This window comes from Myxine glutinosa, chromosome 9, assembly GCF_964187855.1.
Source record: "Myxine glutinosa chromosome 9, kmMyxGlut1.1, whole genome shotgun sequence".
In the NCBI taxonomy this organism is placed as follows: domain Eukaryota; kingdom Metazoa; phylum Chordata; class Myxini; order Myxiniformes; family Myxinidae; genus Myxine; species Myxine glutinosa.
Window position 1 is genome coordinate 1,969,763 of NC_136269.1, and position 27,342 is coordinate 1,997,104.

Below are 27,342 nucleotides of genomic sequence, written 5' to 3' on the forward strand. Positions count from 1 at the left end.
CAGTCAGCAACAAACAATGCATTGTCAATGATTCAGTCAGCAACGAACGATGCATTGTAAACGACTCAGTCAGCAACGAGCAATGCATTGACAATCATTCGGTCAGCAACGAGTGATGCATTGTCAATGACTCGGTCAACAACGAGTGATGCATTGTCAACGACTCAGTCAGAAACGAGCGATGCATTGTCAATGACTAGGTCAGCAACAAGCAAAGCATTGTCAATGACTAGGTCAGCAACAAGCAATGCATTGTCAACGACTCAGTCAGCAACGAGCAATGCATTGTCAATCATTCGGTCAACAACGAGCGATGCATTGTCAATGACTCGGTCAGCAACGAGTGATGCATTGTCAATGACTAGGTCAGCAACAAGCAATGCATTGTCAATGACTCAGTCAACAACTAGCGATGCATTGCTAATGATTCGGTTAGCAACAAACAATGCATTGTCAACGACTAGGTCAGCAACAAGCAATGCATTGTGAATGACCCAGTCAGCAACGAGCGGTGCATTGTCATCAACTCAGTCAGCAATGAATGGTGCATTGTCAAGGACTCAGTCAGGAACAAGCAATGCATTGTCAATGACTCAGTCAGCAACGAGTAATGCATTGTCAACGACTCAGTCAGCAACGAGCAATGCATTGTCAATTATTTGGTCAACAACGAGTGATTCATTGTCAGCGACTCAGTCAGCAACGAGCGATGCATTGTCAACGACTAGGTCAGCAACAAGCAATGCATTGTCAACGACTGTCAGCAATGAGTGGTGCATTGTCCTCAACTCAGTCAGCAATGAATTGTGCATTGTCATCGACGTAGTCAGCAACGAGCAATGCATTCTCAACGTCTCAGTCAGCAATGAGCGATGCATTGTCAACGAACCAGACAGTAATGAGTGATGCATTGTTAACAAATCGGTCAGAAACGAGCGATGCATTGTCAACGACTTCGACAGAAATGAACGATGCATTGTCAACGACTCAGTCAGCAACGAGCAATGCATTGTGACTGTCAATGAGCGATGCATTGTAAACAAATTGGTCAGCATCGAGTAATGCATTGTCAACGACTAGGTCAGCAACGGGCAATGCATTGTCAATGACTCAGTCAGCAACGAACGATGCATTGTCCACGACTTAGTCAGCAACGAGCGACGCATTGTCAAAGACCGTCAAAGAGCGATTCATTGTCAACGAATCGGTCAACAATGAGCGACGCATTGTCAATGACTCAATCAGCAACAAGCGATGCATTGTGAACGACTCAGTCAACAACGAGAGTAGGAGAAGAATGTTCGTTCTGGCTCACCTCAACTTTAACATGTAAGTGAATGGGGAAAGCGCATTGAAACTCACTAAATCACCCTTTTTTCCCCCTTCAACGAAGCCCATTTACCAACTATTAAAACACATTGAAGTCAATGGTCTGCATTTAGCTTATTAACGCTCCCCGTTATTCATTATACTCGTACAGAGACCCAACGAATATTTGTGCTTCATTTTTAGGTAATAGCTTAACTCTCTTAAAAGAACAATCACCATCTAAAATATTGATAAATATAACATTAGAATGTAACTCTTTTTTTTTTCTTTTTCTTTTTTGTATACAAGATCGAGGCTCGTGAAATAGCGAACATTAATCACACAGAAAGACAAACCTACACATAGAACATATAACATCGGGAGCGGTAGACAAGATGGGGAGAGAGGGTGAAGGACACAAACACAACATTTGAGAGCAGGGACCGAGAGACATGGAGACATTGAGAGATCTGTGGGAGGGATAGGGCTTTGGGGGGAGGCATGGGGAGGGGGGGGGGGGTGGAAGAGGTATAAAACATATGGACACTGCCAGGACTTCCAGGAAAGAAGTTGTAATTTCAAACAAGGTGGATCTGGGGTGAATTAGTGGGGGTAGAAAAGATCAAGGTTTTGGATGGGGGAAGATAAGAGATGGTGGTGAACAGCTGTTTTAAAGACCTGGAGGGAGGAGTGGGATTGAAGGGAGTGGGGGAGTTTGTTCCAGAGGCGGGAGAAAAGAGGAATGAAAGAGTGAAGGTGAGCAGAGAGCCGAGATTTCGGCAGTTTAACCATCAGAGGGTTGCTGGCAGATCTTGTGCGACCTGCAGGAATATTTGGAGGACAGAGCACAGAGAGAGCTGGGGGTGCAAGGCCGGAGAGGAGTCGGTAGAAGACAGAAAGACCACCTGCCTGCCTGCGGTGAGTGAGTGAAAGGCCCTCAGAGATAGCTTCATCGCGGGAGATTCCAATGATTCTGAAAAATCATTTCGGTTTAGGTAGCGCCGTTGAGCTAATATGAAATGATAAACTTCTCTTAATGACCCTGTCTGAAATGCCCCAGTGCCACATACCATTTTGAGATTATTGTAAATTAATTTCCCCCCAATCTCTTGACAACCATAAACGTTTTCTGACCACTCTACGATATTACCTCCCAGAGCCTCCCAACTTATTCGTATTTAAATTTATTCGCTTATTTGTTTTATCTACTTTTACCCCCGTCGTTATTTCTTCAATATGACTTATTTGATATTTCTCACTTTCATGATGTTTTCCATTTAAATACCAAGGTTGTTGTTTTCTCCACTCTTTGATTTGGTTATTGCTTGGGTCTATCATTTATATATCGGTAAAAAAGGCGGCGGTAGCCCGTTAAAATCCCTAACCCCCCTTTTTATCTTGTCACTTATATATTTCTCTTATCACTTATACTTATATATTTATTTTAACACTTAAAACCATAAGGGACACTATCAAATCCATTTTCTAAAATAAACCTCTTATCATCAAAAGCTCCAAGAGCTTTCTTATTTACCTCTTCTGAATATAATTGATGTTTATAACTTCTTATCATATTCATTTTTCTGAACTCTTCTTTCTTTAAAGTCAAACAATTGAAGACCATAGAATTATAACCAGGCTAAGTCACATTTTAGTCATTTCGAGAAAAACGTGAAAAATATTTTGAAAAACGTGAAAAACGTGAAAAACGTGAAAAACGGGGAAAAATAAAATAAAATGTGACTTAACCAGGTTATAATTCTATGGTCTTCAATTATAATAATTTCCAACGTTTATTGTTTCTTTAATAACATTTTTATTTATTCCTTTTAACTTTTTATCACTTCTTTCAATATTATTATCAATGTACGTACAAGCATAAGCTTCAGATCTCAATCCTATAAATTCACTCATTACCTTACCCCCCAATCCATCCTTAAACTTTCCAATGACCTTTTTATTCTTTGAAGAAAACAACTTATCACCCGACTTATAATTACTTGTATCATATTGTAACGGATTTGAGAAGTGTAACGGATTTGAGAAGTGTAACAATTTTGAGAAAGTGCAACGAATGTGAAAAGTGTGGTTTTGTTGTGTGTAACTGACCCTCGTAATGTAAAGAATGGTCGCAGCTCGTCCTCTTAGTTAATTCCATAAACCTACACAGAGGACATGATATATCCTTTTAAATAGTTAGTCTCTTATTCTCTGTGTAGGCTAAAGATGTGTTTCCCACTAGTTTGACTCTTCATTGCACCGAATTAAATAAGAGTAGGCCCTCTGACGCCCCATGGCAGCTTCCAAGTGCCAGGTTCGCCACTTTGCTGCAATTGCCTCTTTAGGCACTTTACTGCATTTTCATCTGCCGTCCACTTTGCTGCATTTGACTCCATTACGCACGAGGTAACGCCGAAGAAGAAAGGCGGGTCTCCACCTCGTCATAGAGGGGAGGAGTAAGTCGGCCCCGCTCATCCAACCCAGAACAAGGGGTTTGGCTTGAGAGGGCGGAGAGAGAACGTTTGGGGAAGGTTCGAAAAGGGTGAAGGGCGGGGCCTATATAACCCGCCGCGGGACGCTCCCAAGCAGATACGAGATGAGCTTTTACGGAGATGGGTCCAGGAGATGCGCTGGAGACGAGCAGGTGTGACCGAGCCACCGTGAAACGTGCCGCGCTGCAGGAAAAGTGGACCGGAGCAACGCAAGGAGCGCACGAGGCAGCAGTACAGAGAAAGGAACTTCGCCCGCGCAGTTTGGGACCAAAGCTCGGCTTCTTGACGGCGGTGCCTTCTGGCCCGACCGTGCCCAGTACCCGCTGAACCTTCCTTGCCTCTAAAAGCCACCCATCTCCAAGCCATTCATTCCTGCCTGCATTTCCCCGTGTAAGTGTGATCGTCCGTCTGTCTTTAACGTTGTCCTGGGGTTTATTAATTAAGCTTGTATAGGTAAGCTAAAGATTTCACTGTGTGCCTGCTCCTTCCATTTTCTGTATATAACCAACTGCTCTCTTTGCTTTGGCTTATGAAAATAATTAATAAAACCTGTTATTCCTCCATACGTCTTCTTCTTCTTCCTCTTTGCATTCGGTCGCTTTAGAGTTTTCCAAATTGAATAGCTGTGGCGCGATACGGCCAGCGTCTGGGTGAATCGGGTGAGTCGGAAAAAAACTGTTAGGTCGCGGGGCCTCCGCTCGGCAAATATAACATCCTTAACCGCGGATCGTAACAATTGGTGTCGGGGAGTGAGATACGAGGCCTGAACCAAAATTTTAAAACATCTATAAAAAATAAAATTTGGTCAAAATTTGGAGCTGCTGGAAATTTGTGTTGTTTTAAAGCAAAACCCGAATTTTGAAATTGCGCCATGGCTGGTCAAGGCGATCGGATGCAGGTGGGTGAGCTAGAGGAGGGGTTAGGAGTAACCCAGGATCAGAGGGACGAAGTAGAGGAGAACATTGGCAACGTGGTTGAGGGGGTATCAGGTGCACTAAATGGCGCTCTCGCGCACGAGGTTTCAGGCGTGCAAAAAGGCGCCTCGCACGAGCGCGCGGTAGCCGAGCCCGCTGTATCAGCGGGCTTTAACATGCAGCCGATTGACATGCAGGCCCTCATTGCGCAGCTACAGGCAGCTGTACAGATGAGTATGGGAGACCAAATTGGAGGTTTGAAAAACAGTATGGGGGCAATGAGGGACGAAGCGAGGGCTGATAGTGAGCGATTGAGGGACGAGGTGAGGGGTACCAACGCCCAAATTGGGAAGTTAGACAATAATTTTGAGGGATTAGACAAGAAATTTGAGGGTTTAGACAATAAAATTGAGGGGTTAGACAACGGGATAAAAGAGGTAAAGAATGGGTTAACGGGGGTGGAAAATAGAATGGCTGCCCAGGAGAATCAGATAGAGGGGTGAAAAATGGGTTAGAGGGGTTAGAAAATAGGATGGAAGGCAAATTGCGGGAAATAGGGGAGCAATCCGCCCGAGAAATTAAACAAATGGGAGAGCAGATAGAGGAGGTGAAAATCGGGGTAGAAACCAAATTGGATGCTCAGAGGGATGAATTGGGACAGATGAGGGCGGCATCTACAAAAGAGAGGGAGGAGATGAAAGAGGAGATACGACAAGGTGTAAGTGAGGAGGTCTCGGGGGTACGCGAGGAGGTAAAGCGAGGTGAAAAGCGTATAGAGAAAGAGGTGAGGAATAATACGGCTAGGTTACAGGGGGTCATAGAGGGTCTGACGAAGGGAGTAGAACAGCTGACAGTGGGACAAAAGGAACTCGTGGACCAAGTGGAAAAGAACACTGCAATAATCGGGGGGTTAAAAGCGACACAAAAAGACATTAAAAATGAATTAATAGCGACACAGAAGGAATGTCAGATGGTACATGAGGGGTTGACGAAGAAGTTGGAAGAGGTGACAGAAGTAATGGAGACGAAGGACCGAGAGGTGAGGACGCACATATAAACGGTTAAAGTGGCGTTAGAGGAAGAGATAGAGGGGGCGCACCGGGAGATGAAGGAGGTAAAGGAAAAATTAGAGGAGGTGGAAGAAGGGGTGAGTGAAATTAAGAAAAGACGAAGGGAAACTAAAAAGGAAATAAAGGAGGAGGTAATGGAATTGGTACAAGTCTGTGCTCGAATCGTGATGATGTGCTCACTAACCAAATAAAGAGTTTGCAGGTGGCAGAGGAGGTGCGGATACGAGGTGCCAATGTGAGTGGTGATATACGTGGAAATGTATATGATGTGAGGAAAGCTTCAGTCGGCTTGTGGGTTGATTTGGATCCGGGTGTTCGTGAGAGGCCATTGGTGAAGTGTGCGACAGGTACAGTGTGTGAAGGAGGAGGTGTGCGAGAATGTCCGACTCTGGGGTGTGTGAGGAAAAAGTGCGCGCCGAGGAGTAAGTGTGCTGTCGAAAGTGAGTCGGTCGTAGTGCGTGTGCGAGGGAGCACATGGAAGCGCGTAGTGAGGAGTGTTACAGAGGATGTAACGGGAGAGTGTGCGCAAGAGTGCGCGAGAAAGGTGTGTAACGGACGGGTGCATGGGGAAAGAGTGCACTGTCAAAAGTAAGGAAGAATGCACACCTGTGGTGAGTGTTACAGAGGGTGTAACGCGGAGTGTGCGCAAGAGTGTGCGTGAGAAAGGTGTGTAACGGACAGGTGCATGAGGAAAGAGTGCGCTGTCGAGAGTAAGGGTGAGTGCGTTGTCAAGAGTGGAGGTGAGAGTAGTGCGAGTGACACGGAGCGTGAGTTGGTTGTGACAGGTGAGAGAGGATGTACACCTGGAATGGAAGGATGCACACCTGGAATGGTAGAGCGTGTGTGGGAATGCACACTTGAGTTGGTAGTGAGGCACGTGGTTGGGTGTGCGAGTGAGAGCACACCTGTGATTGTCACGGAGGAGGTGACCGAGGAGGGGGCGCAAAGAGGTGTGTTGGTGAGGTGTGCGAACGACGAGTGTGTGCAAAGGTGTTCGGTGGTCAGGTGTGTGACCAAGTCTGTGAGGGGAATGAGTGTACCGAGGTGTGTAAGAGAAGGTACGACGAGGAGCATGGGAACAGCTGGATGTATGAGCAAGAAAGGGGTAGCATATGCGTGTAAGCATGCAGGTGAGGCATCGACGGTAACCGGGTTAGCGGTTAGAACGACATTTAGCTGAATCGGGCCCTCGGTGGGTGCCGCGAGGACCAGCGGGGATCCGAACCACGGCGGGTTCGAAAGGACCGCCGTACGTGATCCACGCTGGGCCGCGTTTGGAACGGCCGCGTCCATGCTCCACTAGGTGGAGCGGGCAGCCCGATAAGAAGGGTCGTCATGGCGACCCCCTTTTGTTGAGGCGTTCCGGCAGGTCGAGATCGGACTATGGGATGGCTCCGTGCCGAGGTGGTGCGTAGGATCTCGGCCCGGGTAAGCGTCCTTCCCTGCACCGAGTGCCGGACGCATCCAGCCGCCGGCACCAAACAACCCGCATTCATTGCTCGGCTTTACGAAGCCAGGCTGTGGAAGTGAATTGGCGCACCGAGAGGCACTAGTGAGTGGACTGTGATGATGGTGATAGTGATAGTGATTTGATACGAAATTTAGAAAAGTGAGTAGAATTGGCAGTAATTGGAAAATTTTTGATTTGTGGAAATTGGACAAGCAAAATTTATAGTAAGAGCTGCCCCATGTGATGGGATGGCCAATCCACCATCCCTCACAGAGGGGGCAAAAGAGCACTAGATTTATGGGGTTTATGGCAGTGTAAGCTCGCCGAGGGAGGGTTTGGATAATGTGTAGGGACCTAGAAGATGACCTTAGGTGACGTTAAGATTAGGTAGTGACAATGACACCTGTAGTGGGGACGCAGGTAGATTAGTGTGGATGATAATGACGTGGTATGTGCTTAGTTTAAAGGGAAGACGGGGAGCACTAAGTTAGCAGGGCACCAGGTAGTTCAGATGATGCCGTGTGAGTGTTGGAGGTGTATTCAAGTGTATTGTGAAAAGTGTGTGAAGAACAGGTGTGATTGCACAGGTGTGCAACTGAACAGGTGTATGGAGCAGTGTTTAAGTGATGGTGATGGTGATGTGTGTTGTGTTGACCAACTGGTCCAGGAAGAGGAGGAGGGTGCAGGTGGCACCAGGTGTGATTGCACAGGCGTGCAACGACAGGTGTATGGAGAATGGTTGTGTGGAATAAATGGTCTGGAATATATGGAGTATTGGAATGGATGGTCGTGGAGTGAGTATGGTTGAAACTATGGAGTGGAGTGGATGGTGCGAAGGTGTGAATGGGGGAAGGATGGACCCCCATCACGAATACCCGGGGAGGGTAGTGTAAGTGTTAGGTAGAGGGTATAGGTAAATTGTGGTTGGATATTGGCATCTGTGGTGCGGGTGACAGAATGGTATTTGGATGGGTGCATTAGTGTTGTGGAAATGGCTGGGCGTGTAGCCTGTTAGTGTGTGTAGTTGGTTTGGGCACTCCACCACTGTGAGGATGTCGGCCAGGTGAGGCCGCAGGTGGGCTCTGGGAGCCGGTAGAGTTGTTGTGGATGGGGCCCGAGGATCCGGAGGACGGACCCGGGTAGCCCAGTGCCAGAGGGCACCAAGGGGTGACAGAGCCAGGAGGGGCCTTCCCCAGTTAGTTAGGTTAGGGTGAGGAGCTAGGTAAGCTCGGGTGGCAACTACAGTGGTGGAGGTGTGCAGGTGGGTAGACCTGCTGGGAGAGCTACACGTTTCAGCCCAGAAATTGTGCAAGGGCACCGGGAGATGAATCGGGGGAGTGAGACCTCAAATTGAGAAGCACCACAGTTTGGTCAATGGGAATTGGTTTTTAGAACCCATAGTGTAAGTTGGCCAATGGATTGGCAGGGAAAGACCCCGGGAAGTGTAAAGTGTGTTAATGTCATTTAGAAAGCAGTTGGGATGAAAATCTCCTTGCACCATCTGCATCCACTCACCTGAGGTGACAGGTACTCCACACCATGCCAGGTGGTTTTTTTTATTTTTATTGATGCAAATGTTTGGAATGTGAGACGCATCATGACGTGGGTGTGACATTGTGCCTTGATGTTCCATCTCTTCCTCCTTATGAGGGTTGATGATGAATTGGGTGATGGCAAATTTTGGATAGAGGGATTGTGGAGACGAATTTGGTGTAGGGGAAATATGGGGAAGATGTGACGGTAGCGACGGATTTGTAAAGGTGTAGATTTTGTAAATATGGGGTAAGGGCAAGGGTAGAGTAGGTGACAGGGGGGGGGGGGTGACGTACGGTAGGGACGAGCTTTCTCACTTCGCTCTCCATACGCACTTCGCCTTGCATTGCCTTGTTTGATGTGTACCCTTGTGACCTTACCCCTCGCTCATCTGTCTTTCCCCCCCTTTTGTCTCCCACCTGAGGACTGTGCGTCACTGGGTGTTGAGGGGAGCGTGCGGAGGTCGTCTTGTGTGCCAGGACCCTCTCAACCAGCATGCATTGCATTGATGTACCACTTTATGGACCGCTGTTCTGCGGCCGAGTACCACTTGATGGACCCCAGGTTCTGGGGCAGGGCACCTCTGTTGGAGACCGGCCATAGTGGCCAGGGAATCTTGCTTGCGGACCTCGGTAAGGTGGCACCTATGCCAAACAGGTGGACCACCCTTAGTTGGCCCCTGTGGCCCTAAATATAAATGGACATGGTTTGTGCTTTTTATATTTCCAAGTAGGCCGCATGAAGCAAGAAGACATCGGGAAGAACATCGGCCCAGCAGAGAAGAAGAAGACCACCACCAGTTGTTTTTTTTTTGTGTGTTTATTACAAACAGTAATGACTGTGCACTGGTTGGTGCTTTTGGGTGCTTTTGGGTGCTTTGGTGTAATTGGTACTGGTGCATCGATGCAATGCGTGCTGTCTCCTCCCTCCCAACAGGAATTTCCTTCTCTTTGTTTCCCTAAAAAGAAAAGAAAAAAAAAAACACAGGTCCTGGGTTGCGTTGTAAATAAGAAATAATGTCACTTTAATAATGCTCCCCACCATAAATGTATAGCTTGAATACAATTCCGTAATTCGGTTATCCTGTGGGCGCAAATCTGTTAGGCAGGGTGCAATGCAGCAGGGGGACATATTTATTTGTGTTTTTAAATTGTCACACTCAGGGTCAGGTTAATTGTAGAGGGAATTACACCTACGTGTCACACTAAGTTAAAGTTTTATAGGCCCGAGGACGGGCCAAAAGAAAGGAGGGTGCAGTGTAACGGATTTGAGAAGTGTAACGGATTTGAGAAGTGTAACAATTTTGAGAAAGTGCAACAAATGTGAAAAGTATGGTTTTGTTGTGTGTAACTGACCCTCGTAATGTAAAGAATGGTCGCAGCTCGTCCTCTTAGTTAATTCCATAAACCTACACACAGGACATGATATATCCTTTAAAATAGTTAGTCCCTTATTCTCTGTGTAGGCTAAGGATGTGTTTCCCACTAGTTTTACTCTTCATTGCACCGAATTAAATAAGAGTAGGCCCTCTGACACGCCATGGCAGCTTCCAAGTGCCAGGTTCGCCACTTTGCTGCAATTGCCTATTTAGGCACTTTACCGCATTTTCATCTGCCGTCCACTTTGCTGCATTTGACTCCATTACGCACGAGGTAACGCCGAAGAAGAAAGGCGGGTCTCCACCTCGTCATAGAGGGGAGGAGTAAGTCAGCCCCGCTCATCCAACCCAGAACAAGGGGTTTGGCTTGAGAGGGCGGAGAGAGAACGTTTTGGGAAGGTTCGAAAAGGGTGAAGGGCGGGGCCTATATAACCCGCCACGGGACGCTCCCAACAGATACGAGATGAGCTTTTACGGAGATGGGTCCAGGAGATGCGCTGGAGACGAGCAGGTGTGACCGAGCCGCCGTGAAACGTGCCGCGCTGCAGGAAAAGCGGACCGGAGCAACGCAAGGAGTGCACGAGGCAGCAGTACAGAGAAAGGAACTTCGCCCGCGCAGTTTGGGACCAAAGCTCGGCTTCTTGACGGCGGTGCCTTCTGGCCCGACCGTGCCCAGTACCCGCTGAACCTTCCTTGCCTCTAAAAGCCACCCATCTCCAAGCCATTCGTTCCTGCCTGCATTTCCCCGTGTAAGTGTGATCGTCCGTCTGTCTTTAACGTTGTCCTGGGGTTTATTAATTAAGCTTGTATAGGTAAGCTAAAGATTTCACTGTGTGCCTGCTCCTTCCATTTTCTGTATATAACCAACTGCTCTCTTTGCTTTGGCTTATGAAAATAATTAATAAAACCTGTTATTCCTCCGTACATCTTCTTCTTCTTCCTCTTTGCGTTCGGTCGCTTTAGAGTTTTCCACATTGAATAGCTGTGGCGCGATACGGCCAGCGTCTGGGTGAATCGGGTGAGTCGGAAAAAAACTGTTAGGTCACGGGGCCTCCGCTCGGCAAATATAACATCCTTAACCGCGGACCGTAACAATATATATAAATATCATCAATCATATCTGAATAAACATCTTCGGTATCAATTTGTAAAATAAAACTATCTGTATCCATTTAAAGTAGATTAACATCATTTTGATATTTCTTCTTTAAGTTATTATAAAAGTAATCATACATTAATGACTTGGACAAGTCAAGAATTGATGTTCCAATATAAATAGGTTTATCCATTTCAATACTTTCTTTAACCAAATGGATAGCACAAAGTTCTCCGAAAACACCTCTGCTCTTTGAAAACCACGTCTATTAATTAATTTTGATGCTCGTTCCCAAGATGTAGCGAGTCTTATGTTTTGTCTATTCCTAAGATTTTCCATCGTCTTTCCAAATACAACATTATTCATTAATTTATAAAAGTCCTTCTCAAAATCTGTCTTTGCCTCTGTTCTTCTCTTTGTATTAAAATCAATATACTCCTTCAACCAATGACTTTGACTACACTGTAAAACTCTATGAATCTTCTTCACTCTCAACCCTGCTGATGAACATTGTCTCAAGTTCCTTTGGTGTAAAACATAATTCCCTTCGTCATTAGATGTAGTAAGCAATTTCTCTGTTGATTTGCCTTTAGTATTAAATGATTGTTGATAAATCGCTTAACCATTCTTCTCTTGGACTCTCTATCATGGCCATAAGGTAGATCCTTATGTTTATTATGAAGTTCTTCAGGATATTTCAAATCGACCTCAAAATAATATCCAATTTTAGCTTTATCCAATTCTTCTTGTGTGGAGATAACGATATCCTGTAAAACCTTTTCACAATCTTTCTCTTTAACCCATTTGAGTTCTCCATAAGGTAGGGATTGGGACATAGCCCATCCATACAATTTGTTAGCATCATAATACATCAAATAAGAACTATCTTTTGTAGCATCATAATCAGGAAGATATTTGTTGTTGGCTTTAGCGTATCTACTCGAACAGACTTGTGATAGTCCTCCTCGTTTAGCCTTTTCTATCATCGAGAGCAAATCTCCATCACTGATTAAATCCAAAGCCTGTTTTGTCATTTTTAACATAGCGCTCCAAGCCAAACCAGGAGCAGTGTAATAGTGAGCGGGGTCTAACCCATAAGAATTTTTATTATGACAGACGGTTCTAAAAGTCTCAAATACATCAGCCAATAGTAGGACATCAGTTTTAAGATATAAATCGTGATAGTCTCCAAAGTCCTTCATATTAAACTTTTTCCAAACATTTTGTGCTTGAGTTTAATCTTTATCAGTTATATGGCTTTTATTAACTCGTTATAGAAATTTTCATTTGAGGGAAGTTGTGTTTCTTTAAATCTCTCAAATTAATCCATATAATCATACGGATATGGATATATCCCCTTTTGTGATAAGAGTTCAATCTCTTCTTGATTTATGAAATACTCTGAAAGACTCGGAAAGTTTTTAATATTTGATACCAAGTTAGATAATGGGCTTGCCATAAATTTAAATGTATCAAGAAACTTGATATGAGTTATAGGAGATGTATGAATTGTTTTTGTGAATGAAATGTATTTCTGATCCGTGTTAGGAATTGCTGAAATGTGTCCAGATATCTTTGAAAGTTCATTAATAAATAGATGGTATCATAATGAGCGTTGTTATGAAGAAAGACTGGAATGAAAGAGGGGAGTTTATAATTAATATTACAACTTTGATGAGCCGGACCTCTATATTTACCAGTGAGATGACAATGATCTCTAACCTTTAGACCTTCACCAATTTTCTCCTCACAAATATGACAGACAGCCTTTGGCTGCCCAAATTCTGTTTCTTCTTCTTCTTTTGTTAAGGACATTGGTTTATTGTTTCTCTCATTATCTTGGTTAATCGGACACAGTCTTTTTCTAGTCGTTTCACAAACTCCTCTGGGGCATTTGAGCCTCGATACTCCTCTAACTTGTTATATTCATCACCTACGGATTATTTGAAATAATAACAGAAACCACAAGGAGTATGTTTTTGATATTTACTCGTGTAAGACCCTTTAGGGTCTGGAGAAGCAGTGTTTATCTTTTCAAGAATACTTTCAAAATCAACATATGTCACAAATGGATGTTTTATAGATTTGTTAAAATCTTTGAATGAAACATTTGAACCTACCTTTGGCATATTAATTATGGTTGATTTACGATTACTACAGTATTTTGAATGTTGATTTAATCTTTCTTTAGTATGAAAGAAGTTGAGACATCGCTTACAGGGATAGGTTTTATTTGTTATTTTGACTACTTGTGAAGTGATTAATCTTGATAAATTTTTGATGTAAGCATAATGTGAATTTTCTCCCGAACTATAACAAAGAAGGTCGGTGTGTGTTTTATCATCTTTATACAACACCAACAACAACAACATGCATTTTAAGGCCATTTTCCCTGCTAGAGCGGGGGTTAGCCTTCCGGTCCCCATGACAATCTTCTCCATTTTGCCCTATTTTCTGCATCTCCTCTTGTTAACCCCCTTGCCCGCATTTCTTCTTCCACCATCTTTAGCCAAGTCTTTCTCGGTCTTCCCCGTCCTCTACTTCCTTCTACATTCATTTCCATCACTCTTCTCAAACAGTCACTTTCATCCTTCCTCAACACATGACCAAACCATCTCAACCTGTTCCTCTTCACAGCATCAATCACAGGGTCTATTCCCATCATCTTTCGCAATTCATCATTTGTCTTCCTCTCTCTCAACGATACTCCACACATCCACCAAACCATTCGCATTTCCACCCTTTCCAGCCTTCGTTGCTGCTCTACATTCATTACCCATGTCTCACTCCCATAAATCATAACACTTCTCACGCATGCAGCATACACCTTTCCCTTCAGCTTCAACGACACTCCCCTCCTCATCAGCACGCCACTCAGTTCCCGAAACTTCTTCCATGCACATCTCACTCCAGCAATCGTTGCCGAGTCTGTTCCACCTTCTCCATTCAGCATGTCTCCGAGGTAGCAAAATGTTTTCACACCTTCCAGCTTCACGCCGTCTCCAAGATCCAACTCAACATTTCCTCCATCTGCAGCTCCCTCTGTGCACACCTTACATTTGAATGTAGCTGCCACACTGGTTAATGACCCTCTCAGACCACTACATTTTTGATGAACCCACTCAGCGCACATTGTACATTGAATGGAATTCACTCTGACACCCTTCCTGCACACAGCACATGGCCACTTCCCAGTTCTTTCCACCTCACCACATGCTTTACCACTTGCCATCACGTTTGTCTTTCCGATATTCACCTTCAGACCTTTTGTCTCCATACATTCCTTCCACTTGTTCATCTTTTCCTTCAGTCCATCCATACTTTCCGCAATCAACACCAGATCATCTGCATACAACAACACCCACGGTAAACCCTCCTTTACGTTCTGAGCCAGCACCTCCATAACAGCTACAAATAGTAGTGGACTTAGTACTGACCCCTGATACACTCCCACGTTCACCTCAAACTCACCACTGTTCCCGTCCTTCGTCCTAACACTTGTGTGCGCTCTTTTGTACATTGCCATTACTACTCTGATCAACCATTCCTCCACTCCTAACTTCCTCAATGCCCATGTCAATACTTCGCATGGAACCCTATCAAATTCTTTCTCCAGATCAACAAACCCAAGAAACAACTTCGTCCTCTTCTCCATGTACTTCTCCTGCAACTGCCTCACAATAAAGAGCGCGTCTGTCGTTCCTCTTCCTGGCAAAAATCCAAACTGCATTTCGTCGATCTTCACCTTCTTCCTTATCCTCCTCTCCAACACCCTTTCCAATACCTTCATTCCATGCTCCAATAACTTTATCGCTCGGTACGAGCCACACTCCAGAGGGTCACCTTTCCCCTTGCATAGAGGGATGAGGGTACTCATTTCCCAATCCACTGGAATGCGGCCTTCTTTCACCACCAGATTACAGATCTCTGTCGTTCTCTTCACACCCCAACTTCCTGCTGCCTTCAACATATCTCCCACAACTCCCGTCGGCCCTCCCGCTTTTCTACTCTTCATTGCTTTTATCGCTTCGTCAACTTCCTTCTCAATTATCTTCTCTGCCGGTCCTAAAACTGGGTTACTCTCTATGTTGCCATCCCATTCATTCTCTGTATTCAACAGCATTTCTGTATATCTTTTCCATCTTCCTTTTATTCCATCTGGGTCCACAACGATTTGTCCCACTTCATCCTTCAAGCAACTCACCCCCATCACATCACACCTCTCTTTCACTCTCTCCTTTGCATTCCTGAATACTGCTCTCTGGCCCTCTTCTGAATCCAAGCGTTCTCCGAACATTTTCTTACATGCCTCCTGCACCTTTGCTACCTCTTTCTTTGCAGCCTTCTTGGCTCCCTTATAACTTTCATGCTCTGCTTTTTCTGCCCCCGTACCCTTCGCCTTCTGCCACTCCTTGAACTTCTTCCTCTTCTCGTCCATACTCTTTCCAACTTCATCATCCCACCACCATGTTTCCGAGTGCCTCGGTGGTCCTTTTGTCCATCCACATACCTCACCAACGGCTCCCAACAGACTATCTTTCATTGACATCCACCCACTTTCAAGCTCAACCACATCATCCTCTACCCTACTCAGCCTCTCTTTTAATGCCTCCCTTACTGTCACATCTTTCAACCTCCACACCTTCATTTTCGGTTGGTACTTCACCCGCCGAGCTCTCCTCGCACCTTTCACCCTGATGTCGCAGACAACCAAGTGGTGCTGTGAAACGTCCTCCTCCCCCGGGATCACCTTTGTGTCCCGAAGGTGCCCCCTATCTCGCCTTCGCACCATCAGGTAGTCAACGGTTGTCGTGGACCCACCTGACGTGTATGTAACAAGCTTATTATCCTCTTTCTGGAACTGAGCATTACAAATCAACAAATCAGCTCCATCAGCAAACTCCAAAATCCTTTCACCTTCTCCATTTCTCACACCATATCCGTAACCCCTGTGAACTCCCTCAAAACCGTCCATACTTCTTCCCATATGTCCATTTAGGTCTCCCCCTACCACAACAACTTCTTCATCTTTCACGTTTTCCATCAGCTTCTCTATCGCACACCAGAACTTGTCCTTCTCTTCATCGCTCCGACCAACCTGCTGAGCATATCCCGAGATGACGTTCATGAAGAGCTTTCCAATCATCATTTTCACCATCATCAACCTATCACTCACTCTAGTCACACTCACCACACTTTCTACAAACTCCTCAGAAAACAGGACACCGACACCATTCACGCCCAATGGGCACACTTGCCACACAAACTTGTATTTCTGTCCCTGCCTACCCTTCACCATTCTCACACCACTTCCATTCCATCTCGTCTCTTGCACACAACATATATCCACACTTCTTCTGATCAATACTTCCACCACTTCTCCTGATCTCCCTGTCATTGTCCCTGCATTCCATGTCCAAACCTCAGAAACCGATCTCCACTTCGGGCTGTACCCTGCCCATATGTAGTTGTAATTGTCATGGTTCTCTTTTTGAGGCAATGTTTTTATGGCCGGATGCCCTTCCTGACGCCATCCCTCTTAGTCGCCTCTTAGAACACGCAGGGATATGGTGTACCTATTCTAAACCAGGGTACACACCGGGGTTTTATCACCTTTATAGTTATCAGAAAATTTTAATATCTGAACTTTGTTTGTATCCGTTAATCCATATACATTAATAGATAGATTATTCATTTTCTCAAATTTAGGAATATCCACCAAGGACATTGGAAACTTTAAATCTTTAACAGAAAGTGTATTCTCATATTTCTTGTAATGAGATACTCTTTCTTGATTCCTATTTTGAGGATGAAGGTGGGCGAGAACCGACCATAGGAAACATTTATTATCTTTGTTTTGAATATTAACAACCGCTTTTGAACGTTTACTTTCTCTTGGTAAATCAATATAAGAAGAAGCTTTAAGAGGGTCTGATTTCAGAATGTGTATATCTAAGAAAATGATTTTACTAATAATGGTCCAGACCATTCCCCTCCCCCCCTCCTCCTACCCCTCCCCCTCCTCCCCCCTCCCCTTCCCTTCCCTCCTCCCCCATCCCCTCCCTCCCCTCCTCCTCCTCCCCTTCCCCCTCCCCTTCCCTTCCCCCCTCCCCTTCCCACCCTCTTCCCTCCCCTCCCCCTCCCCCCGTTCCCCTCCCTCTCCCTCCCCCTCCCCCCGTTCCCCTCCCCTGCCCCCCGTTCCCCTCCCCCGCCCGGCAACGCCGGGTACTTCTGCTAGTTTATAAATATTTCTTCGCTTAAAATGAAATAGTATCAATGATTTCAACCACTTAAGAATGGTCTCTTTTATAAGTAATTATATGCTTTAAATAAAGTTCTTGGCACAAATCCAAATTAATATGTCTAACTTCTTTGTCTAATAAATACAATGTTTCAAAACACAAAAGACAAATTTCAATCAATCTCCTCATTTAAAAAGAATACTGAAATATATTGCACTGATGTAAAATTGAACAAAGATGATTACAATAACTTTTGGATTAAACCTATTATGAAGGGTAATATGAGCATCTCAATCCCTTTTAAAGGAAGAGCATTCTCTGTCTTTGGGAAACCATCAATTAAAGTAGTTATAACAAAATTTTCACCACTATTTATGGAGATCTATAACAAACTAGAGGAGGTAATGAAAGATGTAAAAGTATCAAAAAATAAAACTCTTTTTTACTGAAGCTACTGAAAAGGAGGATAAGGAAAAAGAAAGAAGGAGGATCAGTTCGTCATGCAAAGAATAGTTTTCCGGGCTTTTTTTCTACACTCTTAATGCTAATGATTTCAAACTTGGCACATGGTTTCTTCATGATAAGTTACAGATCAAGTTCGAACTTCACGACGTTTCGATCATTTTTGACAAAGTTATGGCACTTTGAACTTTGGTAATTTCCCCAACAGTTTTCCGGACGACAGACTGTCGGTAGGGGACATGTATTGCAGCGCAATACTCAGAATGTTTGTTAAATATGAGTCATTATTGAAGTGAAGACTTTGGGGAGTATGATAGTGATGAATTCCAAATATTGGAACAGAAGATAGTTATGATACAGAGAGTTTGTGTTCCAATGATAGCTATGAAAGTAGTTTTATAGATGATGAAGATTATCAAAGCACCGATTGTAGTGAAGATTATTTTTATTTTAAGTAATCTTTTACAATATAAATATGATAAATCCAAATGATGTACCAGATCTTGCACCTCTTGAATTTCCTGATTCTCCATATGATAAATTAGAGAATTGTCCGGCTTGTCAAAGAAGAGGATTAAATACAGAGTCAAAAGCGCATGAACAATGTTTATTCTGTGATTATCTTTTAATTAATGACAATAAAAAATATAAAAATATATCTAACTCTTTTAAATTAGAACCAAAAATGAATTACTTTACAAGATTAATAAGAGAGGTGAATGTTAAGTATTATGATAATACACCATTTCTTACAAGGGAAGACACTATTTGTATTGAGGAAATGTATAGGAGTTTAATGATATTTATTATTCAAAATAATTTTAATGGAAATGTTAATACAAGATACTATATAAATAAAATAATGGATTATTTTGAAATTAAATCTGAACTCAGGATAAAATATAGAGTTTCTAAAAAAGCTCATAAAAAGTTAGATGACTTGTTTTCCAAATATATAAATGAATGATTTTTTACCCATTTGGGAAAACAAGATAAAATTTAACAACCATAAAAATCTCCCAAATTCATTAAGATGTCTAATAGTTGGTTCAAGAGAATGTGGAAAAACCTGTTTGCTTTTAAAGATGCTCCTTACCCCCAACTTTTTAGATTATAATAATTTAATAATTTTCACAAAGTCAAGTTTTCAACCCGAGTATCAACTACTATCACAAGGTTTTAATGCGGGTCTTCAAAAAGAAGATATAATTGGTTTATTTAAACTTCAAAACAAACTAAATGATTGTAAAATTGAGGATATAACACAACTATTTTGTAATACATAGATGTCAAAACCAAAATCAAAACCCATAACTTGTATTCTCAGTGATAATACGAATGATATACCTTTACCCCAAGATTTAGATTAAAAAAAAAAAAAAACCGTTATCTTTGATGATTGTGTTAATGAGAGAAACCAAACGGTTATGGATAGCTACTATACAAGAGGGAGACATTCTTCTTGTAATTGTATTTATCTCAGTCAATCATACTTTCAACTCCGTCGTCGCTCAATACGAAACAATGCTAATACTTTTATTTTGTTTAAGTTAAATTCAATAGATGTAAATAATGTTTGGAGAGACAATTGCTCTACGCTATGTAGTGAAAAAGAATTTGAGGCTCACATGAAACTTACGTTTGAAAAATATAAATATAGTGTTTTGAAACAAGATGAGATACTAACTGATATTTTACACACATAAATGACTATTATTATTAATCTTGTGGGTAAATCTGCTTCAGGAAAGAACTTTCACAAATCTAAACTCTTGAATAGTAAAAATGAAAAGCTTGTAAGTTTTTGTTTTTTTTAACACCCTATGATTCGTATTGTAGGTACTAAAACTAGAGCAATGCGGCCAGGAGAAGTAGAAGGTGAAGATTATTAATACATTTCAATGGAGGAACATATGCGATTGAGGAACGAAGGTCAAATATTTGAAGAGGTTTCTCTTGACACAACAAAATATTCATATTGTAAGAGTGAGTTGGATAAACTAAAATCTGGTGGTCTTGGGATTTTAGAAACTAATCCAGAAGGAATGAGAAATTATAAAACATCTGAGTGATAATAGAGTTAAGATTTTATCATTCGGTTTAGATGTTGATGAAGAAAATCAACGCCAACGCATGAAAAGCAGAGATATGAGTATTAGTGAAGAAGAAATTACAACTCGTATTAATGCTAATAAAGAATTTGATGAAATATTTAAAGACAAGGATGTATTTGAACACATTTACTATAATAACAAAGAAAAGGAAAATTTTCCGATTGACCTTTACAATTCAGTAAATGATATTTTTTAATAAATAAATGAATGCCGAAGAAAGAGCATGAAAGTTTAAGGAACATCAACAATGAGTTTCAAATGTTGTTCAACAACAGGAAGAGATAAAGAAGAAACGGAGACAAAAACTAACTGGTGAAGAAGCCTTTGAAAGAAAACAAGAGAAATTTTTAAAACCACTTTAAAAAACTCAACAAATGATTTCACCTGCAGTTCCCACGATAGAATATACTCCGAAAAAATCTTCAAATGCTCAAAGATTTTAGTCAAACGACGAAGCAAGAACTTGAAAATATAGGAGAATTAGAATATGATGATGGCTTATTCCGACAACTTGAGGCGACAAATCAACCTCCCAATTTTATTGTGGAAGCTCTTCAAAACGATGAATATTCAGCGGATTCAAAAACTATAGCAGGTCTCTTACCAACAGAAGAACCAGCACAGTTTTATCTTGTTAAAGAAAAGGTATTGGTATTTAATGATAAATTGATGTTCTTAAGTTCTACTCAACCAAATGTTAAATTAACCCCTAGATTAATGTTTCTTCTAACAAAAGATGGTCTGCACCGACCAGAATGATCATATTATGATGCACCTTTGAACATGAAAAATGAAGATGATAGAGTATATATTGCTTTACTAAACTCACTTGATTATGGAGTTTCTGTTGCTGGTAAAAGTAAGAAGAATGAGAAGGAGAAACATATTATTGATGCTTTAAGCAAGCTTGATTTAGCCTCGGGTACGGGTGTTAGCTTTCTTCCAAATGACCCATCACAATTAGTTAATAGGCTATTATTGCTGTTAGGTAATAAGAAGGCTGGAAACAACAATTGTTTTAATGAAGCCTCAGCCATTTTAGATCAGTTGATGAATATGAAAATAAATAATAAATGTCAATACAACGATATTTTATTACATATTAAATAAGATGAGAAGCACAATTCTTAGTTTTAATTTCACGACGAGTGATTACACAGCTTCATTCCCTTACCCACTACAACTTGTCCCCACAAAAGAATATGAGGCTTCTTTATTGTCAATGGAGACTTCTAATACCCTTTTTAATATCACAGAGAAAAATAACAAGTTTAGTTATGATTCAAGAAGCGGATACAAAACTATAACAGTTTCATCCGGAGCATACGAGATTTCTCAAATATCTTTTGAAATTGCCCATCTTATGAAAGAACAAGGTGATGATCCGAAAAGTATTGCAATAGGTATTCAAAAAACATACTTCAAAATCAACTATTAAACTTAAAAATAATTATAAAGTCGATTTGATGATTGAAAATTCATTCAGAGAGCTATTGGGTTTCTCTTCAAAAATGATTGAAACTAACGGGACGTTTTACAGTGATAATGTCATTCAAATATCCTCCGGTATAAATTCGGTATTCATTCATTGTGATTTGATTGATGGTGCTTATAACGATGGAATAAGAACAAATACAATATTTTCATTCAGTGCATACTCAACCCCGATTGGTTATAAATTCAACATGGAACCAAAAAATCTTGTCGATTTACCTGTGTCAGGAAAAAACATATACAGAGTAAATTTTAGGATAACCGATCAAGATAATCATATGATTTCCTTTAATGAAGAAATTATATCCATCAGAATTCACCTACGTGAAGTTTTTCAATAAATAAATAATGGTTATTGTGAGAAAACACGAGTTGGGAAAATATAAAATAATTACAGGGGAGGGCATGTTCCTTTCACCATACTGTAAGGGTGAAGGTATGTTTCTTGGAAGAGGATACTATAAACTTAAGAGACAACAGGGTGTAGGACATCAATTTAGAAATAAAGGAGATGGGATAATTGATACTCCAATGGGTATTGGTTCAACAATTCTTAAACATGAAGACCGAATTGGTTCAACTGCTTCTGCTGTGGGAATTTGTAGCAGGTGCTATAAAGCGTATAAAAGATGCTCAAAAGGAGTCTCATAAATTACAAGCAATCAAAGAAATTAAAAAAGGCAAAACTCAACTATCTTCACAAGAACGACAAAAATTCACTCAAATACTTGGGTCAGGGTTTCAACGATTTTAATGCTATATAAATACAAGTATGGAAGCGATTGATAGCATGTATGATTTGGACGATATGATTATCATTTCAAACTCCACTAAAAAGGAAGACTATTTTAAGGTAAATGCTATAACAGGAACAGACTGGTATTCAAACGGAACAAAAAGTTTTGAAATAAATAATCAACAAACTTACGTGAATCTCGCTTATACTTTCTTGTTGTGTAAATTTAAATTCACTAAGGAAGCCAATGATGCTAATACTACACTTGTAAATGATTTCTTCTGGAAAATGTTTGATAGTGTCTGCCTGTATATTGGAACACAAGAGGTTGAAGCGGTTGATTATGTCTCTGCTACATCTGAAATGATGAAATTTACACTATATTTGTTTAGTGATAGAATGGGTAAGGGAGCTGTTGAAGGTTTTATTCCTGATATGACATTGGGAACAAACGCAGACCATGGTTAAAGTCAAAGGAAGGTAATGTATGATGATGATACAAAAGCAGAGAATAGTTTTACCGTAGCAGTACACCTTAAGGGTATATTTGGATTTTGTGATTATGATAAAGTTTTGTATGGACGTAAAATTCGATTTCAACTACAAAGGAATGATAATGTAAATAGATTGCTTTTTGGGACTGCTAATGCATTTGGTGCTAATAATGAATTTGTTATTAATGATTTGTTTTGGTATATTAGTGAATATACTCCTAATCTTAAAACGGAAGAGATATTGAATAGAAGACTTAACTCAAAGAAACCGCTAAATGTATCATACCTTAAAAGAAGATGTCAACACGTTAAACTGGAACACACTGCCTACACTTGGAATTTAGGTGATCTTCAAGGAAATTATTTTCTACCCCCGCTAATTCACCCCAGATCCACCTTGTTTGAAATTCCAACTTCTTTCCTGGAAGTCCTGGCAGTGTCCATATGTTTTATACCTCTCCCACCGCCCCCTTCCCATGCCCCCCCCTCCCAAAGCCCTCGCCCTCTCTCAGATCTCTCGATGTCTCCATGTATCTCGGTCCCTGCTCTCAAATGTTGTGTTTGTGTCCTTCCCCCTCTCTCCCCATCTTGTCTACCGCTCCCGATGTTATATGTTTTATGTGTCGGTTTGTCTTTCTGTGTGATTAATGTTCGCTCTTTCACGAGCCTCGATCTTGTATACAAAAAAAAAAGAAAAAAAAAAAAAGCCACGATACCTGTGGCTCATTTTTAAGAAACCAGATGGAGATGAAGGTACTGATAAGAATAATGCGCTGAGTGATAATGCTCGGGTGAAACAACTTCGGGTTTCTCTGGACGGTACATTTTATCCACGAGATAGATTGGAAATTGATTGGGAAAAAAATGATTATGCGGAAGCCTACAAGTCTTACCAAAAGGTGTGTGAAAGCAACGGTAATCAAGAGCCCATTTTGGATATGACTGTGTTTCAAAAACTTTTTACAATCTACGCAATTGACCTGAGTTCTCAAAAGGAAACTATAAAGTCTAAAAGAGTGGATACTTCTCTATACATTGAAATGGGGGAGAGTGAAGAAGTTGATACATATTGTTGCGGTTCTGAGAGTGTACATATTGATTAATAAAGGTTAAAGGTTTTGCCCCCATAGTTAGTCCACATGCAACACGTAGGCCACCTTAGAACATTAGTTATGTCATAGTATATGTGTAGAATAAGGCCATTCCCAATAGTGATACCTGCGTTGTGTAAAATAAATAGGAGTAGGTCCCATTCATTTTGCGGCCCACCCTCCAATCGACCTCGTTGGGCAGCATCCAGTCTGCGCCCCATTTTTCCTATTGCCCCTCGCATTAGGATGCTCAAACGCCCCAAATGCCACAAGGTAGGCCTGGAAAGGGGGAGGAGCATGAGGTCGGGGTGTGGCCATGCCAAGCAGCATGTCAAGGGCGGAGCCGGTAAGAGCCACCAACCAACCAGGGCTCTGGTGGAATGGTTTGAGGGGTGTGGTCAGAGCGCGGCTGGAAAATTCCAGAGGGTTCGCTGGGCGGCGCTATATAACTGCGCACGCAAAGCCCTTCCACAGGACTTATGCGCTTTACCAACAGGACTGGCACGATTCGCGCATTACAGAGGACTGGTGAGCGAGGGGCTTTGTAACAGGACTTATTTATGCGCTTTATCGAAAGGACTCGTGAGGGAAGCCAAGCATTGGCATGATAAAGGACTCGTGAGGGAAGCCAAGCATTGGCATGATAAAGGACTCGTGAGGGAAGCCAAGCATTGGCATGATAAAGGACTCTCGTGCGGAAGAATTGATAAGGACTATTGGGAAAGGCGCTTTGTTGGAAGGACTTGAACGAAGGACTGGCTGGCGTTAAGAGTTATAAGCAAGGACTTGCTGGGAAAGCGCATGAAGGACTCACATCAGTGGCGCATTGGAGAGGACTTCGGTGGGAAAGGCGCTTTGGATTGAACTGGATCGAGAGCGCATACCGCGCCGGTTCTGCTATTATGTACGCGGCCGAGACCGCAGGTATAACCGCCAAGCCGGTTCGTTTATTACGTACGTGGCTGAGCCGCGAAGTAACTACCCAGCCTAGCTTACCTTTCGCCGATAATTGTCCGATCCGCGCCAACGACACGCGGGGAGCTTTCTGCCATCCTTCAATCTTCCTCATGGCGAGCCGGGGGACCCGGAGAACGAGCCGTGGACATCATCCCTGGACCATCAACCCTGACCATCTACATCCCCGTGTGAGTGTGTCTGTGTGTGCGGGCCCGTTTGTCCAGGGGATAAGTTAAGACTGTTCTTAAGGCTGCACTGTGTATTCTGCTTCTTCTTCGCATCATCGTACAAAGTGTTAATAAACCAATCTGTTCTTCCTTTCTTCTTAATCCGGCCGTATTAGTTATTTCTTCCATTGGGTAAACGTGGCACGATTACAACCGCTCAGATCGGGTTTAGTACCTGTTAACGGCCCGGATCACGGCTCGCTATCGCTCGGCGTTTCCACCTAAAAACCGTGGTTCGGGCGGGGTTATTTCCTTGCTTCCTGGGAGGCGCTGGTAATTAGGTAGTAGGAATAATTCGGCCTACCACCCTATTCAGCGCTGACCGGAAGGAACGTCATAGCCCCGGATCACGTCGGCTAGTAAAAGACAAGGGGATTAATCCCCCCTTGGTAAGGGGGAGGCCGACGTTGAGATCCGCAACAATATTGTTTGCTTTTGGAAGAAACAGAATTGGAGATTAAAACAGATAATGGTGTTATGATTAATATCACATATATTTTTTAAATAAATAAATGAGTAAGAAAGCCCAACTGGGGTATATGTTAATCAAATCAATCTTAATAAATTAACATCTTGTATTCAAAATCAAAAGCCTTGTATTATTAATGTTAATACAATTCAAAGAAAAGGAGCAGTAAGAATTGATGTTTTGCTTACAAGAGAGCAGGTGAAAACACTAAATGATACTGGCTCACTTAAAATTAAAATGACAAAACCAATAAATGAATGAATGAATGATCGTTTGTAAGGCCATTTTCCCCGCTAGAGCGGGGGTTAGCCTTGCGGGCCCCATGACAATCATGGTTCCCTGTTTGAGGCAATGTTTTTATGGCCGGATGCCCTTCCTGATGCCAACCCTTAGTCGCCTCTTAAGATGCGCAGGGATATGCTGTACCTATTCTAAACCGGGGTACACACCGGGATCATTCATCCCAGCAAGCTGGTACTCAATTTGCCGACCTCGGAAGGATGACAGGCTGAGTCAACCCCCCAGGCATTAATTCAGTGATCAACCGGGATTCGAACCCAGGATCCTGGGATCCCAAGCCGGCACCCTAACCGCTAAGCCAACACCAGGCTAGAATGACAAAACCAATGTAAAATAAATATTCAACAAGGGAAACGAGTGGAGGATATCTCCCATTTGGAAGATTGGAGGTCACATCTCTTCAAAGCTGTCCATGCGCGCACGCTTTCGAAGTTAAGTAATTTTTCACAATTGTGTTTTTGTCGAAACTGTGTCTTTCTTTCGGTGTGTGTACCTATTTGGTGTGTCTTTAAAAGGATTCTCGGTGTTGGTTTTTCATACCTGTGTACAGAATCGTCGGTTAATGAGTGTGAGTTCGTGTCGTAACATGTAACATCAGTTCGTGTCGCGTATTCTGAGGCCTAGTGTAGTAGGCTACCGTGTCAGTAGTGTATATATGTTGCTTCTGGGACACTCTCATTTTCCCATAGACTTACATGTTAATTTTCCTCTTAACCTCATTGCCCATTAACACCTCTATTTCTCCCACCCTCATCTTTATGAACCTTTTGTCTATAGTACCTTTCCTTAATGTTGTTCATTAGACCACTCAAACACTACAAATATTTGTTTTCTCTTATAGACCTATAATCCTTCTTCTACATATCATCTGGCAGATTATCTTTGACCCACTCAAACATCGACCCATTCACTTCCATGTTAATTTTCTTCTCACCTCTTTACGAACCTTTTAGCCTTTTGACACTCAAACAATGATTCCCCCTTGGTCTTATGGTACTCTTACTATCAATGATCCCGAGTAGACCACTCAAACATCGATCCTACAAATATTTGTTTATGCGTGGGAAATAATTTAATTATCTTGCCACTCTCTTCACCATCTAATATATTAACAAAGTATATGTTTGAGTTTGGTTCTTTATCAAGATATTTTAACTGAGATAAAATAAAATGATAAACCTCCCTCAATGTTCTTGTTTGAGCGCCTCCAGTGGCACACACTTTTTGGTAGGCTATGCCCACTTTTTACTAAGCCCCGCCCACTTTTTGTTAAGCTCCGCCCACTTTTTGTTAAGCCACACCCACTTTTGGTACGCCCCACCCCTTTTTGTTAAGCCGCACCCACTTTTGGTAAGCCCCGCCCACTTCTTGCTAAGCCCCACCCACTTTATAAACTCTGTCATTGTATCATTTTTAGTTAAGACATTACATCATTTTCAGGGAATTTCCATCACATCATTTTCAGTGAAGACATGCCCAGGGAATTTCCACAGGAAATGACACACCCAGTCCTTC